General features: G+C 41.0%; 1 protein-coding gene across 4 annotated transcripts in view; it reads left to right on the forward strand.

Annotated features, from left to right (window-relative positions):
• Positions 1-983: 983 nt before the first annotated feature.
• The window catches only part of CCDC92 (coiled-coil domain containing 92), a 49,608-nt gene continuing 25,524 nt past the window's right edge, over positions 984-25,067 (forward strand). The window contains exons 1-2 of one of the 4 annotated variants that reach the window (XM_031948433.1): positions 3,250-3,804; positions 4,513-4,659. The gene's annotated coding sequence lies outside the window, so the exon portion shown is untranslated. Of the gene's footprint in view, positions 1,112-3,249; positions 3,805-4,512; positions 4,660-20,238; positions 20,434-25,067 lie in introns of those variants that run through there. The other 3 variants (XM_031948436.1, XM_031948435.1, XM_031948434.1) reach the window with 3 other exon arrangements.

The following is a 25,067-nucleotide window of genomic DNA, read 5'->3' on the forward strand; positions in this document are numbered from 1 at the left end:
AAGGGGGAACTAAGGGCGATAGGTTAAGATTTAATCTCATCGGTTGTGAGAGCAGACACTGTCGTTTGCCTCTTTTTGTATCTCCAGCGCTGACGTGACTAGCATACAGTAGGCGTTTAATAAATGTTTATTGACCGACATTGATCAATGAGTAAGAATTAGACTTTATGTAGTGCTTTAAAGTTTGCAAAGCAGTTTTTCATGTTCTCTCATTATCCCCACTTTATTGCTGAGGAAACTGAGGCTGAGTGAGGCCGGATTCTAGCTCAGAGAGGTGGCTCTCTCCCCTCGGGGTCTCCGAGCCAAGGCCGGACGATGTTCCCACGTGCCCAAGGGCGGGCTTTCAGTCCGGGCCAGAGTTAGACTGGGGAGTTAGGGGAGGGGCCCCGAGGTTTGCCCCTCCCCCAGCATTTAAGGATTAAGGGTTTAACAAGGATTTTAAAGTAATTTTCTACGACTGGGACATTCTGCTTCAGTAAAAACAAAACCCGGGATCCATTCGGCGCGTAAACACTCAGAAAACATCGCAGGCCGGGCTCAGGCGCGCCGGAGGGAAGTGTCTCCTTGGAGCCCCAGCATAGGGCCTAGCACGCAGCAGGCGCTTAATAGATGCTTGTCGCCCTGCTTTGGCGTTTTCCATCGGGAATTAAGGAAAGACCGGGCTCCCGAGCATCCAGCGGCCCCCCTCGCTCCACGGGAACGAGGCGACGTCAGCACGCCGTGCGCACGCGCAGCCGCCCGCAGCAGGTGCTTGGGCCCAGGCCCTCGGCGCGCGCTGAGTTTCCACCTGGTGCTGGCAGGAGGGCGCACGCGCGCTCCCTTCTTGCCCCGCCTCTCTCCACCCTGGGCTCTGGAGCCTCGATCAACGCGCTCCCTCCTTTTCCCTCTCCGCCCAAGCCGCGGTGGCGCGCACAAATACCGCCAGCAACTTACGTACAAGCACGCGACCCGCACCAACTTACGTACAAGCTCGCTCGAGTCCCCCCCCGCGTTGCCCAGGCAACCGCAGTGCGGTCTCACCTGAGCTTTGCGCCTGCGTCCCACCGGCCGGCCCCTCCTCCCCTCCCCTCCCCTCCCCCTCAAAGCGGGGAGCTCCGCCGCCCCCTACTGAGTGAGTATGGACGCTGAGCCCCGGCGCCGGGGAACTGGGGGAGGGATCAAGGAGAGGGGGAGGGGCGGGGGGAACCCCATATCCTCGCGAGGGAGACCCCCCAGGCGGCGCCCATCTGCAGCTCCGGATTTTCGTCCCGCCCCTCCCCGCTGCTCTCCCTCTTCCCCTCCCCTCCAGCCTTCTCCATCCCTCTCTCCCACTCCTCTCCTGCCTTCTTCCTTCTGTTCCTTGTCTTCCCTCTACTCCGTTCCCTTTTACTATTCCCTCCTCCCATATTCTTCTTCCCCCTCCTCTCCCTTTCTCTAACCTTCCCCCTTCCAGATTTTCTTTGATCAGCCTTCATCCCTCCTCTATCCCTCCTCTTCTCTTTCCATCTCCCTTCTTTTCTCTATCCCTCCTCCCGTTCTCTTCTTCCCCCTCCCGTCCTCCTCCTCTCCCCTTCCTCTGTGCCTCCTCCCTTACCTGTATTCTCCTATCATCCCTTCTCTCCCCTCCTTCCATCCCCTTACCCATCCCTCCTCCCATCCTACTGTCCTCCCTCCCTCCTCCCCTATACCTCTCCTCCTCCTCCCTTTTGCTTCACCCCCAACCCCTGCTCTTTACCCTCTGTCCCAGTCTTTGCTCTCTTCCCTCCTGTCTTTTCTCTGCCTCCTCTTTTTGTCCTTCCTGTCGATGCTCTCCTTCACCCACATTGGAGCCTCCCCCACTCCCTTCTTATAAATCAACCCCGCTCTGATAAATATGTGGCATTCTGCACTCAAGAAGGAAAAAATGCAAGCACGACACACTTTTCCATTTATCTGCATTATTAACATTTTCACCATCATTATCTTCAGTCTAGACAGCCAGCAAAACAATAAATTAGCTGATTTCTAGACTGCCAGTTTTGGAGGTAAATATTCCCAAGGAAAATTTAAGAGATTCAGCTCCTTTGCCCTTGTCCAGTCTCAGGGCCTGAAGACAAATCTGAGTTCAAATGCAGTCTCAGTTACTTACTAGCAGTGAGATCCTGAGCAAGTCACTTAATCTCATCTGTAAAATGGGGATTAAAAACAGCATTTAGCTTGAAGGGATATTGTGAGGACCAAATGAGATCATTTTTAAAGGGCACAGCATGTAACTGTAAAGCTGGCACGTGGTAGGGGCTACATAAATATTAAACATAAATTCTTATTCCCCATTTGCTCCCACTTTCTTCTGCCTCCCCTTCATTCACATCTATAAATGACAGCTTTCAGTTTTCAATCTATGATCTTACAATTGATGCCCTTCTCTTCCTCACTCACTCTGTTCTCCAGGCCTCCTTCCTACCTACCCTCAAGTCTTTTCTTCCATCCTTGGCCTAACCCTGTGCTGTTTCGTCAAACTTCAGTTACAAGATCCTGGAAAGTCCCTTCCTTAGAACTAGAAGGGATCCTTTGGGGTGGACCACCATATTTTACAATTCAGGAGTGAGGTTTAACAATTTGGCTAGATGCACATGATAGCATCTTACCACTGGAGGGGGACTCCAAGAAGTTCCTCTACCTCTGAGTCAGCCACTTTTCTACTTTGTCCCATCTCCCTGTGTGCACCCTGCATCCCACTGACCTGTCCCTCCTCCCCCATAATCTCCTTTCCTATGTGCCTTCTCTTTATCTCCTTCTTCCCACTCATCCTGAAGATCCCTGTTTCTAGTCATCTTCTGTTACTATCATCTCCTCTGTCCCTCTTGTGTCTTCCTCCTCTTAACTAACCTCTGTCCATCCTGTATCCTTTTCATCCATTTTCACTCCACTATCTCCACTCATGCCCTTCTCCCATCCTGTCCTTCCTTCTGTCCTCTTCCTCCTACCGATTCCCTAACCATTGCCTCTGTTTTTTCCTCCTCCATCTTTTCCTCCCACTCATTCTCTTCCTCTGCAGTTCTCCCTTGTCTTTCTCCATCTTCTCCATCGTCTCTCTCTCTCTCCATCCCTCTCTTTTCTCTCTTTATCTCTAATTTCCCAAACACTTGATGGGGACATTGGGGAGGACAATCATGCTTCAAGTAGGGAATGAATTAGCTAACCACTGTAATCTTTTTCATCTCAGATTCAAGGAGTCCTCCCATCTCCCCTAGTCCTCCGCCTTCCTCCTCTCTGCCCGTTCTCCTCCCCTTTTCCACTTCTCTCATGCTATTCCTGTCACCCCCCACACCACCTCCTGCCTCCTGCCTTTGCACTTGGCCAAGCCTCCTCTCCCCGCCTTCCCCATCCTGTGGTCCCTCCTCTTTCCTTGTCTTCGCCCATCTCCTGCCACCACCTCCTCCTCCTCCACCTCTCCACCCCTTTGCTGGGTCCCACCTCCTCAGCCCTGCTTCATCTTCTCTTCCTTCCATCCCTCTTCTTTGCCAGTCTGTCCCTCCCTTCTCCCAAGTTCCACCTCCCCCCATCATCTTCCCATTCCCAGGGTGCATTGCTTTATTTGGACCGGTAGCTCTGGGAGATGAGCTCTGGCTGCACAGACTGACCTCTGAGGACCAGAGCAAGGGGAGGGGGAGAAGGGAGAGCCCAGCCCAGCCTTCCCCTCCCCTCCTCTCCTCTCCTCTTTCCTCCTCTCCCTTCCCCTGCCCTGCCCATGGGCCACCTGCCCCAGCAGCTGCAGGAGAGGAGGAGGAGGAGGAGTGAGAGAAGGGGGAGATCCACCTAAAGGACAAAGGACATCACCCTCAGGTGAGCTGTGATGGGGGGGTGGGCGAAGTTGTTAGCAAATCAGATCGGAAAAGAAAGCTCTCGCTGTCCCATAAACCCCTCTCACCTGATGCCCTTTACGATCGCCCCTTCCCTCTTTCAGACTATGGGGCAGTGTTGAAGGGCTTCTGGGTACCAGGGAACTGCCATCTCTCCCCCCAAAAAACAATGCCGGCCTCGATGCTTTCTCAGCTCCCTTGGGAGGGAAGAGATGATGCGGCCGTTTGTGGGAGCGGAGCAAAAATAATCCGGTCCTCTTTGAGCCCCGAAGGGATGCTGTGTTTGGGGGCGCTTGTCAGCCCCAGCGTGGGGGCAGGTCAGACAGACAGCCCACCCCTTTGAAGTAAACGTCAGCTCTTTCAGGCTGGGTGGGGGTCCTGTGGGGCTGAGGTGTTTCCAATCTAGGGAGGGAATGGTGCTACTTAAAGAAGCTGCCCGGGGATGCGCTCGGAGGAGGATGTGCCGGAGCCGAGGCGGACGGCGCTGTCCAGGTCCGGGACGGTCTTGTCTCGCGGGCTGCCGCCCGGGGCTCTCGGGGTGGCCGAGGCTTTCAGGGGAGCCGAGCCAGCGACGTGGGGCCCGCGGGAGCCCGCAGAGCCGGGCCAGCCCTTGGGGTGGGCTCGCAGGAGGGCTGCGAGCCGCATTGCAGGTGCCCGACAAGCTGCCAACAGTCTGGCTCTCTTTGTCTAGGAGGGAAAGTGTGTGTGGCAAAATGTGCCTCCGAGGGTGCTTGTTATGCAGGGAGGAGTCCTCGGGCCATTCCATCTTTTGAATGCGTTTGAACATCGCCGCGGAGATTAGCGCCCTCCTGGGCGAGGTGCGCTGTCCGCCCTTAGGGTGAGTATCCCTTCCTGGCACGCCGGGGAAGCTGCGGTTGGGAAACAAAGCGCAACACGCACTCAGTCATTGCGAGGCGAACTCCGCCCGGCTTCCTCGGGGCCCTCGAGCGTGGCCCGCTTTGTCCGATGGCTGCTTCCAAAGTGGTTCGCACTGCGATGGCATCCGTCTTACCCGATAAATCCCGTAGCTGACTGAAAAGGAGTCCCCCACCCCAAAAAGATACTCATTTACTGCCATCAGAGCCTAGTTGTTGGCAAGTGCAGATTTCTGAACACGTCCTAAGCTTTCATTCTTGGCCCAGTCTAAAAAATTATGACAAACTGATGGCTATTTTTGCTCTTTTAAGAGATTTTAATTTGGGTACTTATTATAAAAGCTGTTGTCTTATGTCATTTCTTTTGCACAATAAAAAGAATCACCTGGTTTTTCTTGGTATTGCTTTTTTTAAAATAGGAGAATCTGTTGGAATCGTTTGATTTTGCTAGTTCTGAATCATTGGGGGATTTATATATTTGCCCTGCCAAACTTTTATTTTACCTGACGTCTTTGTGAAAGAATTTTTTGTATGTCATTTTAATGGGGTTTTATAGTTCATCTGTTATTTTTTTTAGTCTATAAATCTTATGTATATATTAAAGTGTAATGTTGAAGGAACACAAATAAAGCAATGCTGTATCTATGATAGGATCCTATTAATAAGATGTATCAAATGGAGCATAACAATCTTACATTCTGAAGTGCTATAAACAAACCCAGACACCTCCTGGGATGGCACTCCAAGTTTCTGCAGTCACCCATGGAAAGTATAGAACTAGCTGAATGACAGATATTTATCTTAGAAACTAGATTTTGTCGTCATATTCTTTTCCTAGGGAAAAAATCTTTGATTGTTCAAAAGAATTCATCACATATATTATTCATTTTGAATTTTTCTCCCTATTTTGACATTGCCAGCCATTATCATATTCCTTCAATTCATTCGCAGCAAATTTAATGACATTTTAAAAGACTCTTTAAAGTTATTCCTTTGCTGTAACAAAGCATTTTTTCAGTTTTTTTTCCCTATGATCTGAAATTTATTTAATGAAGGCCATTTGCAAGAAGGTCAGTTAGAAATGGGTAATGTCTGCTTGCAGCTGAAACTTTGGAGTGGTTCCAGGACTGCTTTCAGTGACCCTATTTTCTCCATCCCAGCACCAGAGGGTGCCACTGTGCCCCCTCCATTCATTGATGAGCTTATTCTCCTGTACCTAAGAGCACCCAACCTCCCCACTCCCACCAAAAAAAATCCAAAAATCAAAACTCTGCCCCCCCACATACATACCTGAAGAGTACAGTGATGAGATGAGGAATATGTATGGTATGGAGGACTTTTTTCCCTAAATAAAATTTGTGATTTATTCCTTTTGAGTCAACAGATAGTAAACATCAGTAAATTAGTTTTTTTTTAATTAACAGTTCCTTCTAAGAGATTGATAAAGGGTCTCATTTTTATGATGGTGCTTCTCCCAATTGTTCTCTCTGCTTATTATAGTTCTCTGTGTCTGGACTTTTGTCATGAAAATCACTCCTATGATAGATAGGCTGTTCTAAAAGACATGGAGATTATACATCAGCATTGTTTTTATCAACATAGTAGAAATGTCTGATGGTAAGCATATTCACTGGGTGTACTTGAAAGGCAGGTCAGAGTTATACTGGACAGCATGTCATGGGGATGAGGGTGGAAGTTCACTTTCAAGTCCTATCAGCTGGGAACTTCACTCTTGTCTGTGACCCTAAACACATTATTTGGAGATTCAGTTTCCTCAATTGCCAAATAGAGTTAATAGTACTTACCGTGCTGTTCTGAAGGATTTTATAAAACTTAAAACTCTCTTTGTAAATGTCAGTTTTTATTTATTGTTGAAAAGGTTAAATTTAATTATAGCCTTTTTGTCTGTGGAAGAAACTGTATCATGTGTGGAATATATTTAACATTTATGGAAAAAATGACTTGGAAACAGTAATAATAAAGCTTCTCTGTTAGAATATATGTTTCTTGACAGTAAGGGATGGTAAGTAAGCCTTAGCAGAATGCCTGACATATCCCAGGGCAAGCGTGTAATAATAAGATGAGGCACTGCCCTGTATGGCAGAAATGAGGCTCTTACTCACCATCAGTAGCATTGGTGCTAGAAGTTGCTTTTCCATTCTATTGAAGTCTTATTCCAACCTCATCTTATGTCATGGTTGTGACTGGACTCTCAGTGGCTCTGCCAGCAAGGTTTTAAACTCTTATAGCAATTCCCAAGTCAAAACGGTTTCCTTTATACTACCAGCAATGGATTGTATTGTTTGTTGCCTGAGAACTAATCTCACTGAGTTATCACCGTTCACCGACTGCAGGGTGATAAATTTTTCAGTCCCAGTAACTCTCAGAGACCATCTTCACAAGTTGTAGAAGTTTGGGAGTCTCTGGTCATGGAAGGAATATGTTCATTGACAAAATCACGAATTCTTGAAGCACCAAAATAACAGATAACTTCTTCACTCCACATGAACTTTGAAGAAATCATACACTTGTGCAATGGGTTATGGGAATCAGGGCCCTATTCTGTGACCCCAAATTAGCTTTATTCCCACAGGAGGTGCTCATGAATTTCTTGCTCAAAAACTTTTGTCTTACTTGCACTTTGCTTTAACTCAAATTAGCCAAATGATGACTTCATCTCCTCTTTCAGAGGGAACTCTGGATAGAAGCCCTCGGATATTGCTAATGTATATCTGAACCTAAAATGTTGGGAACCATGGCATGTAGGATTTCATTGTGTTTAAATAGAATGATGCCTTATTTTTATCATTCATGTTTGTGTCTGTAAGCCTTGTCTGGGTGCAGAAATGGGAATGGGCTCTTTGCTTTTTTAGTTGATTATGATTTATCTTTCTGTTATTTTTTTCTGATCTCTGAGCTAAAGAATGCATTATCTGTAAGCAAAGTGCATTTGTCTTTCCAATCAGCCTGACTCTACGGCCTGACTCATATTTCCTCCACCCTGCTCCCATTACAAGACTCCCTTTGCTTAGAAGCTTCCCTAGCTTCCTTTTTCTTTACCACATCAATGTTAAAAAGCTTCTACAACCTGCATACTTTGGCCCCACTCTACTGTTATTCTCCACTGCTTCCAGTCACATCCCTGCCTACCACTGTTGTGTGGTGCTGTTCCCTCCCATAGTTCCAGTCATTTCTTTCACCTTGAGTGTCTTCCTTTTAGCTGCCAATTCATCTCTTACCCACCTTTCAAGCCCAGATTAAGTGATACAGTAGATAGAATGCCAGATTTAGAGCCTTTCTCCACTCCTGCCTCTGTTACTTTGTAAACATGGGAGAGTTACTTCCCTTCAGTGAACCTCACTTTGCTTAGCTATAAAATAGACATAATAATACTTCCGTACCAGCCCTCATAAGATTATTGTGAATTCCTCTGTAACATAACCAACAAATGGTATCCAGAATCTGTGGGAAGACCTCAAAGGAGGGGGAAAACACCATTTCTCAAGGCAAAACATTCTGTTTTGGGACAGCTAGAATTGTTGGGAAATTTTCCCACATACCAGGCCTAAATTTGCTGTTTGCACTCATTGTTTTAGGTTCTGTCCTCCAAGACCAAACCTGTCTCCATTAGGAGGCAGCTAAGGTGGTGCAATGGATAACACTTAAAATCAGGAAAACTCAGTTTAAATTTTCTCAGCTTAACTTCTTACTTACTCACTTAAACTTTTGTCTGCCTCTGTTTTCTCATCTATAAAATGGGAATAATTAAAATAATTAAAATACCACCCAAAGCTCTGAGATTAAATGAAATATTTGTAAAACAAGAATTTTTTACAAGTTTTATTTTTTACAAATGATATTTGTAAAACATTTTACAGATGTAAAAGTGTTATAGAAATGCTAGCTATTATTCTGTTGTTGAGTTGTTTCAATTATGTGACCCCATTTGTGTTTTCTTGGCAAAGATTCCAGAGTGGTTCACCATTTCCTTCTTCAGCTCATTTTACAATGAGGAAACTGAGGCAAACAGAGTGAAGTGACTTGCCCAGATTTACACAGCCAGTACATGTCTGTTGTATTCAGTTCTTTTTGACTCCAGGTCCGAATTATATCTAGGTGCCACTCTTGTTATGAGAGCCCTTCAAAGATAGTTAAAGCTCTTTCAAGTCTTGGATTTATCCTATGTGAACATGCCCAGCTCCTTTAAATGATCCTCTGTGTCATGAACTCAAGATTCTTTGCCATCCCATTTGTCTTCTGAATGCTCTCCTGTTTAGCAATGTGCTCTTTAAACTCTGGACCCAGAACTGAATACAACAGCCAAGGGGAGATGGGATCTGAGGAGGGCAGAGAGCAGGAATGTTTCCTGGAGGGGGAGACTTTCCTAAGGCAGCTCAAGATTGAATCCATTCTTTGAACCACTCACTTAAAGGTGTCTTAAGAGTCCACTAAAACCCCCAGTTCTGCTGTATTTCCATGCTTTTCCAATCTTAAGATTTGTGCAGTTATTTTTTTGGGGGGGAGGGAACAAGATTTTTTCATTGCTAGAATTGCATCTTTTTAGATTCATCCCAGTGCACGAGTCTTTCAGGAGCCTTTGACACCCAGACTCTGTTAATATCCATTGTGTTAATTAACTCTTCCTCCCTGACTTGATAGTATCTAAGAATTTGATAAACAGGCCATCTATGTCTTTATCCAAGTCACTGACCAAAACAAAAAAGCATGAAACAGCATAAGACTAAGTAGATTCTTTGGAGATCTCCCAGCAGGAGGCATCCTACCATGTAAACAAGGAACATTAACAAATATTCTTTGTGTCCAGCTATTCTACTGGTTCTGGATCTTCTGGGTTGTCTTCTAAACCATATTTCTAAGGATGGTATTCCATATTCTAAAAAACTCTATTAAAATCTAAGTAAACATCCAATTTCCCCTCATCTACAGTTTAATAATCCTATCAGAAAAGGAAGTAATATTTGTGTGTCATGACCTGTTCTTGATGGAACCATACGAGTTCTTTGGAATCACCACTTCCCTTTCCAAATATTTTCCATCTCTCTTTTTGATAATCCTTTCTAAAAATTTTCCCAAGAATCAAAGTCAAGTTCACTCTATTTTCTTGTAAAGCACTTTGCAAATTTACAAGGATGATATAGGAATATTAGCTATTGTTGTTGGCATCATGCTGGTTCTCATTAATGATCCTTCCCTTTAATCTAACCTTGACAGCTTGGACCACTTGGTGTAGCACCAAATCATAAGCCATTCTATCGAGGACACTGCCCCCTCTGCAACCATAACATGCCATATAGGGCAGGAGACGTGCTATATTCTCCAGGAACACTTTAATCTTAGAATTAGAATGGATCTCAGAAGTTATTGAAAGCCTATACCTGAATAAGTATCCCTGCTAGATGCCCACTCAAGGAGACATTCAGACTTTGCTTAAAGGCCTCTGTTAAACTTGCATCCACTTTCTTCTGAGTCAGTCCACTTTGTGGTTCATTCATTTCAACCAATGTCCCATTCTTTGTGACCCCATTTGGGTTTTTTTTTTTTTTTTAGCAAACATATTGGAGAGATTCGCCATTTCCTTCTCCAACTCATTTTATAGATAAGAAAATGAGGCAAATAAGGTTTAAGTGGCTTGCCCAGAGTCACACAGCTAGGAAGTGTCTCAGGCTAGATTTGTTTTATTTATTTATTTGATATTTTTCCCCAGTTACATTCAAAACAACAAAAAAAAAAATTACATTTGTTTCTAAAATTTTTGAGTTCTAGGTTCTCTCCCTTATCCCCATCCACAATTAAGAAACCACTTGTGAAGTTATGCAAAACATTTCCATAAAAATCATATTGTGGAAAAAAACTCATAAATTTCCCACTCTAATATATAAATAAAATAAAATAAAAACCTTCAAGGAAAATTAAGTTAAAAAAAGAAAGAGAGAGAGAGAATGCTTCAGTCTGTAATCAGACACAATCAGTTCCTTCTCCAGGTATGAATAGGATTTTTCATCATTAATCCTTTAGAGTAGTCATGGATGATTGTAATGACGAGAATAGCAAAGTCATTCACAGTTGCTATTACTTTGTATATAGTACATTTCATTTTGCTTGAGTTCATGGAGTACTTTCTAAGTTTTTTTTCTTCCTGAGAGCATCCTGCTCATCATTTCCCTTAGAACAATAATATTCCATCATAAACACATGCCATAAACACATATATTATTGAGTCATTTCCTAATTGATTAGCATCCTCCCCCAATTTCCAATTTTTTTGCCTTGAGATCTGCTGTGAATAATTTTGTACATATGGGTCATTCTCCGTTTTTTTCCGAATCTCTTTTGGTATTCATGTCAAGTACTAGTGGTATTAGATCAAAAGATATGCATGAATTTATAGCCCTTTAGGCACAGATCATATCACGTGATCATTTATCAACTGGGGCATGGCTATTATTTTTTGTAAATTTGACTCTTCCCTCTATGTTTAAGAAATGAGGCTTTATCAGAGAAACTTGCTTTGAAATTTTTTACAATTACTATTGCTATTTCTCCTCCCCCCCATCACCCCAAAATTTATTCTGTCCTTTCACCCTGACCCTGTCTTCCTTCAAAAGTATTTGGTACTGACCACTCCCTCCCCCATATGCCCTCTCTTTTATCACTTCCCCTTCCCATATCTCATTCTCCTTCTATTTTCTTGCAGGGTAAGCTAAATTTCTGTACTCCCACTGAGTATGTATATATGTATGTATCAATTCGAATGAGAATAAGGTTCACTTTCTCCCCCTTTCCTCCCTCTCTTTCCCTCCACTGTAAAAGCTTTTTCTTGTCAGGCTACATTTGAACTCAGTCCTTTCTGACTCCAGGACTAGTGTTCTACTTTCTGCAATATCTCCCTGCCACTTTGGAGTAACCTTATTATCAGAAGGTTTTTCTGAGGTCAAGCCAAAATTTGCTTATTTGTAACTTCTAACCTCTTCCTTGCTTTCCTATTACTATTGAAGTAACCACCAGCCTTCCTCCCAGTCACCAAGGCTTCCAACCTAGGTAGCTTTTTTCCCCCCTTATTCTTTCTTACCCCTCAAAACCAATCTCTTCACTCTGTCTTTATATACTCTCCCTCCCTGACTCTGCCACCATCTTGGTACAAGCTCTCATCACCTTAAGCCTAGACTATTGAATCACCTGACAGTTGGTGTCTTGTCTGAAATGTCCCCCATTCCAGTACATCTTCCACTAAGCTCTCAGACTTTTTCATAAGAAGCAATTTTGAGCATGTCACCACCCTTCCAAGCCAATAAACTCCTATGGCTCCCTATTACCTCCAGGATCAAATGTGAAATTCTGTTTGGCTTATAGCCCTTTACACCTAGAACCCCTACCTTTCTAGTCTCCTCGTACCTCACTCCCCTTCCAGGAATTCTGTGATCCAGTGACACTGACTTCCTTGCTCTTCCTCACATTTCCCAACTCCAAACATTTTCACTGCCTGTCCCCCATTCCTGGAATGTTCTCCCTCTTCATCTCCTGGCTTCAAGTCCCATCTAAAATCCCACCTTCTCTAAGTAACTTGCCCAGGGACACATGGCTAGTATGTATCTGAGGCCAGATTTGAACTCAGGGAGATAATTCTTCCAGACTCCAGATGTAGCGCTCCATCCATTATCCCACCTAGCTGCCCCTGACACATAGTGGAGTTTTAATAAATGCTTGTTCGCTTAACTTGACATTGTACCTAATTCTGCCCTCTAAGGCTAAACAGAACAATCAGTTCTTCTATATAACAATCCTTTAAACACTTGAAAGCATTTTCTCTTGACTCCTTAGATCTTTTTTCTCCAGACTAAACATTTCTAGTTCTTATAATTTATCCTCATGACATCACCGCAAGCCCATCCAGGTTATGTTCCTTTGTAAACTTCTCAAGGCAGTCCAAGTTCTTAGTAGCTTTTTACACTGCTGTAGCACAGTGGTTCTTAATCACCTTGTCATCCACTAAAACCCCAAGATTATTTTCAGAGGGATTGTGTCTTCTCTCATCTTGTACTTATGAAATTGATTTTTTAATCCAAAAATAAGACTTTCTGTTTGTTTCTATTAAGTTATTGGATGAGATTCAATATTCTCTCTTGTCAGCATCTTTGTGTGTCCTAACTCCATTATCTGTGTGTTAGCTTAATCGTCCCTCCCAGGTTTGGGCGAACTGCAGTTTCAGTATGGATACTGACTGCAGTGCTTTTACCTAAGTTACTGATTAAAAGTAAGGCCAGATCCTTTCTGCTGCATATTGTCTGACCTGCTTCCAAGGCGACACCAATGGCTGCCTTTGGGGTCTGTCCTTTTGACTAGCTCAGAATCCACTCTGACTCTCACTAATTGACAGCACACCTCCTTGTTCATAATAGTGTCATTCTAGAAATTATCAAATATTTTGCTAAAATTTCAATTAACTATAGCTCAGATGTATTGCTTCAATCAGTCAGTCTTATAACACTGTCAAAAAAGTGAACAATGATATCAGTCCAGCATGTCCTGTTCTGGATAAAGACATTTTGATCAATATATTCTTCTCATAGTCACTCACTAGCTCTTTAATAATAGATTCTAGAATTTTGCCAGGAATTGAAGTCATGAGGCAGTTGCTCCATATATCGCTGGGCTTGAAATTTTTAGTTCAGATTTTTGACACCTCAGCTGGCCTACTATCTCTACATATAACAAAAGAACCAAGATAAATTTAAAACCAATAAAAAATTTGTCATATTGAATGCTAAACATAAGCTACAAAGTAAAGAAAAATATATTTAGGTCCTGTAATTCTGATGTTTTCCAAAAATTTACATTGTTTTTTTCCAGACTGTGTTTTTTTAATGAATCTTTTTCAATGTGCCTGGTTCTTGATGTGCTCAATAAAGTCTAAAAGCTATTCTGAAATGGCCCAGTAATGACAACAGTGGTCATTGTTATCAAATGCTTCCATTCACCTTCTTGAGCCATACATGGAAATTAACAAAATATAGTATAGTATAGCTATATACTGTATAGCTGGCTATATAGCTATAGTATGGCTCTATTATAGCCACATACAACCCAAGGAGGTGAATGGAAGGGTGTGTGAGACACACACACACGCGCGCGCGCACAGAGTAGCACTAGTTCTTTTTTTTTAATTGAGCACTTTATCCTTGTACATAGAATCTATCTGTCCCCTGCATTGCAGAGGACAGTTTGACAACACAAAAATGCAAATGAAGGTGTTTGCTTTTCTAGATGATTTGTCGTAAGGGGGATTTATGGTTCCTTTTTCTTGCCTTCCTGATACATTCAGCTCTCCTCCTGAACTCCAGTCCCCATCACTAAGTCCCAGTGGGATGTTTCAAACAGGATGTCCGCTAGGCAGCTCAGATTCCACATGTCCAAAACAAGTACCACTGCCCTTCTCTACCCTGTTCTGAACCAACCATTTCTGTCAAGGGCATCTTCATCCTTCCAGGCCCCAGGATTGGCAGCCTCCAAGTCACTCTTGACTGTTCACTCACCTTAGTCTTTATTAAGCCTTTAGCATGTACAAGCACTGTACGTGCACCAAGAAACCAAATACAAAAGGACATCGAACCTGATCCCATTCTAATAGCAGAGACCTCAGATATAGAGGGATGATGACCAAGGAAAAGTGAGATAGAAGATCTGGGAAGTTACAGAGTTGGTGAGGCGCAGTGATCATGATGATAGGACTAAGGTTCTTAGAATAAGAGCAGGCAGCAGAAAGCAGTGTCCTGGAGGTTGGCAAGGCAAAGGAGTGAGCATCTTGTATGTATTTTACTTACAAATGTACACACTGTCTCCCTTGATGTAATGACAGCTGCTTAAAGGCAAGGAAGGATTGCTTTGGTTCAGTCTGTGTCCACAGCTCAGCACAGAATCTAGAATATGGTTATCATTTAATGCATGTTGGTTGGCTTCTTGACTTCAGAGTATGATTTCAATCTCCCCCTTCCATACTGAGAAGTCATTATTCTCCTTTACATCCTCTGCTGTCCAGCTAACTAAACCTTTGGGCCATTTGTCACATGCCATTCTCATTTCCTTCTTTCAAAGCTCAGCTTTGCTGATCCTCCCCTTCTGGTGCCCTCCCAGTTACCTGTATTTGTTTTGTAGCTACATGTGTACATGCTGTTTCCACCAATGCTCTCTGCCAGAGGGACTGTTTCATTTCTGTATCCCCTTTGTGTCCCCTGGAGCACAGGGCCTGCCATATGGTAAATACTTCAGAAGAAAAGAAATAAGACTTTTTGATTGAAAACGTATCTAAATGTACCTTCCCTTGTTCTTAGCCCCATGTCTGTGAGAAATTTATTTCTAAGCCATATCCTCATAGCCAGCATTTAAGGGGGAAGAATTTGAGGGAGACTAAGAATGTGTAAAAAAAAATGTGTGGCATTTTATAACACCAATAGTTTTTAGCTACATTGAGGAAAAGAAGAATGCTAAGGCAGATGGAAGCCCAACAACTGATCAGGAAGAGGGTAGAGATGCTCAGTTGTTACCTTATTTTGTTTCCTCTCCCATAAACCTGTGTTTTGGAAAGTACTGAAAGAAATGGATAATAGGGAGATATGCATCCAGGCTAATTAAGGAGAAGCTATAAGGCCATCCAGCTAGACCCAGGTCAAAGCTGGGAAAATGAGTAGATTCAATCACTGAGCCACTACCAGTGACATGAGAGATAAGGAAGTTCACTGGATAGGAGCAAAGGAGGCATATATATATATATATATATATATATATATAATATACATATATATATTTTTATTAGTTATTAAAAACAAGATATCAGTGAAAATAAATTCACATTTAAATGTGTTATCTATATCCTTCTTAAAAAATAAAGACCATGTTCTATGTTTTCTTTTGAAACATGACTAAAATGAAAGTGTTTTGCAAGGCTGTACACATATAATCTATATTAAATTGCCTTCCCAAGGCAAACAGTTGTTTGTTTGGGGGGTTTTGCTTCACATTGGTTAAATATGAACAGAAGTTAGATTGTGACATTGTCTGACAGAAGACTAAACAGTTTTGCTGATTGAAAGCCCTTAGGATACACACACACACACACACACACACACACACACACACACATACAGCACAGATGGAGCCTCTGGGAGAGAAGAGGAGAATTTGGATCTAAAAATTTTAAAAAACAAATGTTAACTATATCAGATTGCTTACTGTCCTGGGGACGGGTGAGGGAAGAAGAGAGAGAAAAAATTTGGAACACAAAGGCTTACAAAAATGAATTTTGAAAACTATCTTAAAGCATATTTGGAAAAAAATAAAATAATATTGAAGAAAAAAATAAAAAAGGAAGTGATAATAAAAGGGATGATATAGAAAATAAACATTGGAATCTTTTAAAAATTTCAAAAATTATAGTATAAAAGTTTTAAAATGTACCTATAATTGAAAAACATTTAAAATTTAAAAAATATTAAAAATCAGAGAGAAAAACAAAAACCATTTGAAAGACAGAATTGTGGAGAATAAGAGAAATATTACAGGAGTGGAGAATGCCTGATATTGTCCCAAATTTAAAGAAAGAAAGAAAAGAAAAGAAAAGAATGGGGTTTGCAAACAATAGACCAGTAAGATTGTCTTCAATTCTTAGTGTTCATATAGAAGAGAACAGAATGATCCAGGGAGCCAATAGGAGTAATAGGTCAGGGGGGTACTGTAGATATGCTTTGCTGGGATTTCAGCAAAGCATTTTTAAAAAAGTCTTTCATGCTGTTCTCTTGGGACGGATGAGAGATGTGCTACGATAGTGGATTTAAAGAGCATTCAGACCTGATTGAATGCTTACACACAAAGACTCATCATTGAGTTCAATGTTAACTTTAAGGAATCTCAGGACTGAATAACCTCAAGGATCTGTGCTTGACCCTCACCCGGTTCCATTTTTTTTTTCAGTGATGTGAAGAAAGGCGTAGTTTGTTTTATCATCAAATTTGCAAGTCATACAAAGCTCAGAGGAATAGTTAACACGTTGGTTGACATTTCTTCTTGTTCAGCAGTTTCATTCTGACTCTTCATGATTCCATTTGGAATTTTCTTGGCAAAGATATTGGAATGGTTTGCCATTTTCTTCTCCAGCTCATTTTATGGATGGGAGAACTGAGGCAAACTGGGTTAAGTGACCTGCTCAGGGTCACACAGCGACAAGAAAGTATCTGAGGGCAGATTTAATATTTTCTTGGAAGAAATATTGCTATTTTCTTCTCCAGATCATTTTGCAGATAAAGAAATTGAGGCAAACAGGATTAAGGGACCTGCCCAGGGTCACAGAGCCAGTAAATATCTGAAGTTGGATTTTAACTCAGATCTTACTGATTTGAAGTCCCATTGCTGGCCCATTGAGTGTCATCCACAAATGTACTGACAGGCTAGAACATTGGGCCAAATCTTTTTAGAAGTAATTTTTTTCAGTCAACAAGTATTTTTAATTAACCTGCCCCACTGAACAAATAAAAAAAATACAACCCTGAATAAAGTCTTCAGTTCATAGCTCTATAGTTCAGTAAAACAAATTCTCACTCTAGCCACATCCAAAAATGTACATCTCTTTTTGCATTTTCAGTTCCTCACCTCTCAGGGAGGTGGTCAATGGCATGTACTATTTTCACTCTTTTGATCTTGTGGCTAAAGTCCTTCAGATTTGTTTTTTTTCCTACAATGCCCTTATATACATCATCCTCCTACTTCTCCTGACTATATCCTTTCTTAGTTCCTAGAGGTTGGGAAAAAGTTAGATTTGGAGTGAGAAAATCTTTTGTTGAAATCCCCGCCTATCAAATATTCATTAACTATGTCACCACTGACAAAAACACACATACACACACTCATGCCTGTGTAAACCTATCATGTAAACCATATATGATGATATTTTTATGTTTTATATGCTATATATTTAATAAATATTTGGATTGTTTAAAAAAAAAAAAGGAGGAGCATTAGGTGACCAGTAGATAGAGGGCTAGGCCAGAAGTCAGGAAAACTTATTTTCCTAAATTCAAATCCAGCCTCAGATACTTTCTAGCTAAGTGACAGATAAATCACTTAACCCTACTTGCCTTATTTCCTCATTTGTAAAATGAGCTGGAGAAGAAAATGGCAGTCAGTCTCTAATGTCACCCATTTCATCATTTCTTATGGCACAGTAATTTTCTGTTACATTCATATATCATAATTTGTCTTGCCATTTCCCAGTTGGAGGGACTAATGAACAGCTAGCACTTTTATAGTGCTTTACAAATATTATTCCCTTTTTTTATCCTTACAACAATCCTAGGAGGTAGGTTCCATTATTACCATCCCCATTTTATAGATATGGAAACGGAGGCAGACTAAGGCTATGTGACTTGTCCAGGATCACACAGCTTAGAGATCACAGTGCTGTGTCTAAAGCAGCAGTCATGTAAGGGACGGTGCCTGAGGTCTTGTTCTTCCTCCAAATCAATACGTCTCTTCTGACTGGCTGACCATTAACTTATTTACCCAACCTGAAGAAACACTGAGATTTTCAAATGAAAAATCAATTAGCTCCAATCCAAGCTGTCACATCCAAGAATAGAACAGCACCAATCAAGGCTATCTGAACATACCAACGCTTTGGTAACTGTAATAACACCACCTAACATGGAAATCGCACTTTAAGGTTTGCAAAGGGCTTCTTTTATATAATCTCATTGAATCCTCACAATCTTTCCCTGTAAGGTACATGTCATTACCCCCATTTTACAAATGAGGAAACTGAGGCTGAAAATAGTTAAGTGACCTCCATTCACACAGGCAGGTTGCAAACTAGATGGTGGCTGCTGATTCTCCCCTCACATTTCTAAGGGTCTAGAAGGATGGTTTTCTCATTCTCATGAGCCCTTTCCCCCACTGATTATCCTAAGCCAGCTAGCCTTAGCTGTTAGGAATGAGTTTCACTAAGGTGGTTTAGATGGTCTAGTCCCCAGCTTCTTAAATTGTGGGGCGCAACCCCGTATGGGGTCTCATAACTAAATGTGGGGGTCGTGAAATTATGATTTGTTGTCAGTAAATGTTTGATTTTATATACCTTTATACCCAGAGTCATATAAACATTTTTAAGTTTAAGAAGTCTTAGTCTAGTCAACTGGTCAATTATGTACATTTATTAAGTACCTATTATATGCCAGGGACTACGATGGCAGTTCAAAGAAAGGCAAAAACAGCCCCCTCAAGAATGTTCACAATCTAAAGAGAGGGACAGCAAGCAAATCAGTTTGTACAAACAAGTTTTCAGGGGACTAGAAACAAAATAACCCTTCAGCAACCTTGGGCTTTACCCCAAAACACTCCTGTACTTTGGTTAGCTCATTTCTGATATACTAAAAAGTGTCCTATTTGATATAGAGACACAAAACATTGCCTGGAAAGGGCGCCTACTCAAGTTCAAGGGCCAGCATAGTCAATCACACTTAGAGTCCATGTGACATAGCCCCCAAAGTGCTTTGGTTGGAGCCCCTTTCTGTTCCTCAGGGAGCCCTCACAAGTACCCATCAGTCAGAGGAGAGCTTTCTCTCAATCTGAGGCTGTCTTTTCTCCATGTGGCATGTCTAGTTTGCCCTCAGCCCGATAGATAAACCACATCATCCATTTCAGGAACGCTCCTACCACAGAATCCTCTGTTCCTTTCTACATTTGCAAAGTCTTCCTCTGATTGGGGGCTAGAATGAGGGGTAAGGGAAAAGAGAGGCTCTCCTTCCTCCTGAGACATCTTTTCTCAGGAGCTTTGTGGAGCTGACCACCAGTCTCTAGGATGTGGACTCTAAACTGATACAGTCCCATAAAGTATGGCAGGGCTCTTCAGCCAGTTCCAATAGCCTCCTGTGTTCAGGTCCCCCTTTAAATGATGGAACCCCCTCTTCCAAATGAATCATTAATCGGCACATTTATAAGTGAGGAATATAAAGCTCTTTGGGGGGAAATTCTTTTGGGGGGTTGAGTTCTGCAGGATATTCTGAGAAATCCTGAAACATGCAGAACACAGCTTTCACAACAAAATAAAATTTATGTCCCGTTTCTCCCTCTCCTTCTGCTCTTCCCATGCCAAGAAGGCTATAGGATGATGATCCTTCATACTTTCATTTTTGCCTCTTACTCCCCTATCTTCATCTGTTTCCTCTGAATTATTGCTGGCTCATAATGGCACATTCATCTAGGCACAAATGACACCAGTAAGATAACATAGAAATATTTTGTGGTAAGCAGTGTAACAGCTGTGTCATCCACCTTGCATCCCTCCCATACATTTACCTTTATGAATGTTCTTAATCTGATGGAAAGGACCTATCCCTGGGTAAATGTTGAGCAGGGGATTTCTTTTCTCTTCCATGGGCTTTAATGAACTTAGTTGACGAAGCAGGATTTTATGGTCCTGAGAGTTCTTTTGTTCCCTCACACAATAAAGAATCATTGTGAGTGAAAAGAATTTATGGGTGTCAAACAATCTGAAATGCTATTAGCAAACGTGCTTTGTTTGGTCCTCTCAGCACACAAAATTCATAGAAAGAAAAGTATTAAAGAATTGAATGATCCATGTTGGGATCGTCATATCGTTAGGAAGGGCCAAGCATCTCTAGATGAACACTGAGGAGCTGTCCAAAAGTAATTCCTGAAAATGAAGATCTAGGAGCATGGTAAATGATGTTTTAAAGTTTATGGTATTAAACAAATTCATTTGGAACAGTTGGGGGTGGGAGAAGGATCCCTAAAGCGATTTTTTCCCCATGCTAAATATTTTGTGATCAAATTCCTGAATGTACAATGCTATTTGGACTGCTCTAGTAACTTTAAAGATAACCAGGCCCACTTACATATAGAAATGTCCTTAGTTTTACAACAATAAAAAATACAGAGGCCTTTAATGACCCACCCATGGTGACAAGGAAATAAAGCCCCAAGTTTCCTCTCCCTTGTAAGTGAGGGCACACTACAACAAGCTCTTTTTTCCCTTTCAGAACAATTACTTGGCCTTCAGATACCTAGAGGCTTTTAGCCACTGTATTCCATTAAGGCTGATAAACGAAAATAGGAAATTTTACTTTTTAGGCCAGAAGATCCCAAAGAGCAAATGTGCCCCAAGAAGCATGTGAATGGCATTATCCATTAGTACACACTGTTCTCGCTCTTAAAGCCTACTCTTTCACTTGAGTGACTCAAAATAAAAGAAGCCCCAGTCCCATTAGTTAATATCAGTAGAGTGAAGTGTTTTTAAGGAAGGAATGCTAAAAATAACTTTAAAACAACGGAACATATTAAATACATATGGTGACCTTCAAGTATGAGACTTTAAAAATTTTTCCTATTCTTGTAGAAGGAAAAAATAAAGTTTTATTCTATTCAGAAGTGCATAACTTCAATTTCTCAACTGGTAGTGAGTATAGAAATTTGTAACTTACCATAATCATATGATATATATGATATATGTGATACATAATCAATCAACTGCAGAACTTGAGGCACTCATATTTTAATTATTTTAATTGTTATCACCCCCTTCCATTAGAGGAAAGCCTCATTAGATATGGCTATTTATTTGCACATGGGGTGTGAAGCTCACAAAATCGTTGGCGTAGTGTACTCATTAGTAAGAAAAGAGCCTGTTATGAATATGTAGATGATTCTTATGGACAGTTTAAAATGTTTTGACTTTAATAAGTCAGTGCTAAGAGTGCTGAGCAGATAATTAATAGTAGGGTGACTCTAGGCAAGCCATTTAACCACTGTCTACCTCAGTTTCTGAATGTGTGAGATAGGGATAAATTAATAACATCTACCTAGCAATACTGTTGTCAGGATCAAATGAGAACATATAAAGCTTTGTAAACTTTAAAGTGCTTTATAAATACTAGTTGTTATTATAATAATTATTAATATCAATAATTATAAAAGCAAATCTAAAAAGAATTGCTAAACATTCTGAATAATATCAGAGATTTAAACAGGAAGAAGAGAGTATAGTTACCCTGGGGGTTGCTTTAGAGGGGGTTAGTGAATCGTGGAGGATGCTGCTTTCAAAGATCAGATGGTGATGTAGTGAAGGCTCCATAGGTCTATATCCCATCTCCTTTCTTCCCCCAGAACCAGCCTCCCTCCACTTCCCTCCCCCAGTGAGGACTACAAATAGTAACAACGAGTTATTATGAAAGGAATATGTCATCGAGACAAATCATGCTGATACTCAGTACCAGTTCCTCATATCCTGAGCTCTAAGACAAGAAGTATTTCATGTCCATTCCTCTGAATAAGCCAGTCAGATTATTTAACTTCACTTTGATGGCATTAGAATGGTTTTTACATTATACCACAACATATTTCTTTAAACTGTCATCTCTTTTGGTTTGACTTGGAGACACAATGCTATGTTTACCTTTATTCCTTCCATAAAACAGGCTTTTTGTCCAAACTCCTTATCCCAAGGGTGACCTGTTCCTCTTGAGATAGTATGAGACAAAAAGGCTAGAGATGAAGTGTCTAGAAGGGAGAATGAAATCAACAAGCCTATTTTAAAATTGTATCATGTCTTATCAAAGTTCCTATAGATTCTCAACAATGGGCCTGAAGGATATGTACTGATAGCTGCCCCTCTCCCCTGTTTTCTCTAGTCATTTCTATGGCAATTTCAGTATCGCTCTGACTGGCAGCTCTCTTGAGATTATGTCCCCCTGGAGCAGGAGGAAATGGCCGTAATGTGGTCTGAATCATCACTGACAGCATTTGTGATTCTTGTAACAGATGAGGTCAGAAAATTACAGGAATGCTATTAGGAAGAAACGAGAATTTTTACTTTACCCATCACACCTATTATCTGAACTTCTGGCATTAATTGGAGCCATTCTTTTCATTGCTGTTGGTATAACCTCATAATAATGATATAGCCTTGTAGTAAATTATGACCAAAGAACTATACCAAAACTTATATCGTGGGGAATTTCCAGCTTTTTCAAGCTTCTTCTAACATAGGAACAATTTGCAACATGCCTTGTACCACCATACACAATAGCAATTGTACTATTAGTATCCATTGAGGAAATACATAATTACAAAAAGCTAGTATAAATTCAGTAATACTGTTAAAAAAATTTTAATTATTTTTATCATGATGCTTTTAAATTTGTATATCTTATCACAGTAGTATCTATATACCTTTGAAAACCAGTGAAACATCGTTAACCTATTTGTGAATTCATATCTGGATTCTCAGACCTCTTGCAAAAACTACATTGTTCAGAGTCCTCAAGTTGTCCTAGAATATATTTTAGCATGGTATTTGCCTTTCAGGGAGACATATAGAGGCAATCTTATGGAAAACATAGCCTTTTTCTTCTGTTAGAGCTTTGCCACTTTACTAACTACAATGCAGACTTGATTTGCTAAAGAACTCTCCTTTTCTTGCCAAGGTCAAACCATTTGCTCATTCTCTCTTCCCTCATCATTTTCTGCAAATTGTTCCCCAAACCAACCCCCTTTTCTCTTTAGTCCTTATTATTTTCTTGTCCTTTCCTTGATGCCTACAAGTTCACATATCTCTCCCAAAATTAATTAGGTCCTACTGTTCTCTCATGCTATCATCCTGTATTTATTTATCCTTCTTCGAACAGGGCAGGGTGAACATCCACATTCATTTGCTTCTGGATAATGGATAATTCATTTCTCAGCCCTTTACAATCTGACTTTCAAACTCATGTGGACATGTATAGAATTCACTAGATTTGAAGAAAGCACATTTCAAAAGATTCAGAGAAAAGACAGGATCCCAAGGATTAAAATTCTATAGGATAGGTAGTCTAGAAGGAATGGGAAATGCCCAAAAATGAAATTCTAAAGACACAAAGAAAACTTTTTTAATATAGAGAAAAAAATGAGAGATGGATGAAGAATCCAGTGTCTCATACAGGAAATTAATCAACCAACTTATATTCAAAAAAAGAATGCACAGAAGATCAATGCAAGACCTGATATCACTAAGTGAATAAAAATATTGACATAATCCTATAGAAATGATATGAGTGGTCCCAAAATTCTGAATGAACTGAGGCTGGCAAAGATGGCTAGGACAACAAAAAGAGTTTGGAGTTTCGGTCTTTTTAAAATCTATATTCAAAAAATGAGAGGAACAGAGAAGAAACAGTATCTGTGCTAAGATAACTGCCAACAAGGAGGGAAGATCTATTTGATTTTTTTCTTCTATTTTCTTCAGCTGAGAAGAATGACTTTTGTATGGGAAATTACTGGGAAACCATAGCTAACAAGAAGTTGATACTCCAGACAAACAAACTGAAAAAAATAACTGTTTGAATAATCTTTAAGGTTTGCAGAGTTCTCTTTAAATCTTTCAGTTGATCCTCACAACCCCATTTTACAGATGAGGAAACTGAGGCAAGGAATATTAAAATGATTTGCCCTTGGTCACAGAGCTGAAGCAAGATTTGAACTCGGGTCTTCTTGCCTTCTAGTCCAGAGCTTACATAAAATAAGTGAGGAGATAGTAAAGAGCACCTAGTATTCTTTGACGAGTCCAAATCACTAGAAATAAATAATATAATTGTAGAGAATTAAACAAATAAAGGATGTCACAAGATTGAAGACAAATGTCCTCATTTTCAAAAGAAGGAAGAGAATGGAACCTGAAAACTATAGACCAGCAAGCCTGACTTCGGTTCCTGAGAAGATTCCAAAACAGATCACTAAGAAATTGTCGTAAATATATAGAAAGGGAAGAGGTAATGCCATGAGACTTCATTACTCCAGCCTAACCTCATCTCCTTTTTTGATATGATTATTAAACAGTGGATGAGATTTAGCTATGTCATGAATTTTAACAAAGCTTCTGATGATTATCTCATACTGTTCTAGAAAAAATGAGGGCCTAAGGAATAAATAATAATTAACGCAATCTGTTGGATTTGGAGCAGGTTGGATGTCTAGACTCAAAGAGAAAAATTGTTTGTGGTTTCAGGTTGGTGTGACAGGAGTTCTTCAATCTAGTAACCCAGCTCTCTGGACTTGGTTCTGTGTTGATTTGATAAATACCTTGGATAAAATCATTGGTGCTCTCCTGTCACCTTTGTAGATGACACAACTTTGGGAGAGATAGCTAATAGCTTAGATAACAGAGTCAGGATCCAAAAAGATGGTGGACAGCCATTAGGTTGAATATAATGAGATTCATTAGTAGTTGTTCTCTCATTTCAGTCTTGTCTAATTCTTTGTGACCCCATTTGGGGCTTTCTTAGCAGAGATACTGAAGTAGTTTGCCATTTCCTTTTCC

The sequence above is a fragment of the Sarcophilus harrisii genome, chromosome 1 (genome assembly GCF_902635505.1).
Source record: "Sarcophilus harrisii chromosome 1, mSarHar1.11, whole genome shotgun sequence".
Classification (NCBI taxonomy): domain Eukaryota; kingdom Metazoa; phylum Chordata; class Mammalia; order Dasyuromorphia; family Dasyuridae; genus Sarcophilus; species Sarcophilus harrisii.